This window comes from Phytophthora parasitica, assembly GCF_000247585.1.
Source record: "Phytophthora parasitica INRA-310 unplaced genomic scaffold supercont2.2, whole genome shotgun sequence".
In the NCBI taxonomy this organism is placed as follows: Eukaryota; Oomycota; class Peronosporomycetes; order Peronosporales; family Peronosporaceae; genus Phytophthora; species Phytophthora nicotianae.
The window spans coordinates 1,484,223-1,484,967 of NW_008648988.1; the positions used below are offsets into that span (position 1 = coordinate 1,484,223).

The following is a 745-nucleotide window of genomic DNA, read 5'->3' on the forward strand; positions in this document are numbered from 1 at the left end:
CGAGTGGTTAAGGCGTTAGCCTGCTAAGTTAATGGGGCAACCCGCGTGAGTTCGAATCTCACAGCTGTCGTTTTCCTTTTCTCCGACAGTCTCGCGGCGAAACTTACTGTGGCGGTACACAGGCATCTCTGGTTGATTCTGGTTAGTGCTGGTTAGTGCTGCAGTGGCCACGCCTATCCGGACAAGGTACATCTTGTCTTGGGAAGGCTGATGGAAGGCTGGCTGATGGAAGGCTGATGGATGCACGTCCTGACCTGACACCCCTTTTTGGTTTGGCCTTTTTGACCAAGTGGTTCTGGATGTGAGGTCCAAGCCCGGCACTTATAGGCATGCGACGAGGGTAACTGGTAGGAACCACTTCGGTGGTCATCCGTAAAAATTGGAACGATACAGAGAAGATTAGCATGGCCCCTGCGCAAGGATGACACGCATAAATCGAGAAGTATCGCACTTTTTGTCTGGTGGCTTGTTGGGGCTGCTCGGCTCGTGTTGACAGCACACGGCGTTGGATGCGCCGGTACTTGTGGTGCAGCCGGGAACACCGAGAAGAGAGCAAGGAAGAGTGCGAAAAAGCATAATGAATGAGGGAAGAGGGGATCGAACCCCCGACCGCTGGGACTGGAATCCAGCGCTCTACCACTGAGCTATTCCCCCGACAGCAAAAGAAAAGTTTCAAACATGCAAACACCATACAAACACTCTCACACACTTCTTCCACCCCACGCGTCTCGTCGTCTCGCCGTCT

General features: G+C 53.3%; 2 non-coding genes across 2 annotated transcripts; one reads left to right on the forward strand and one right to left on the reverse strand.

The window, feature by feature from the left end:
* Positions 1-70, forward strand: PPTG_20512. Its single transcript has one exon. It is a non-coding gene; the product is annotated as a tRNA-Ser (tRNA).
* A 512-nt stretch (positions 71-582) lies between these two features.
* On the reverse strand, positions 583-654 carry PPTG_20513. Its single transcript has one exon. It is a non-coding gene; the product is annotated as a tRNA-Trp (tRNA).
* Positions 655-745: the final 91 nt, after the last annotated feature.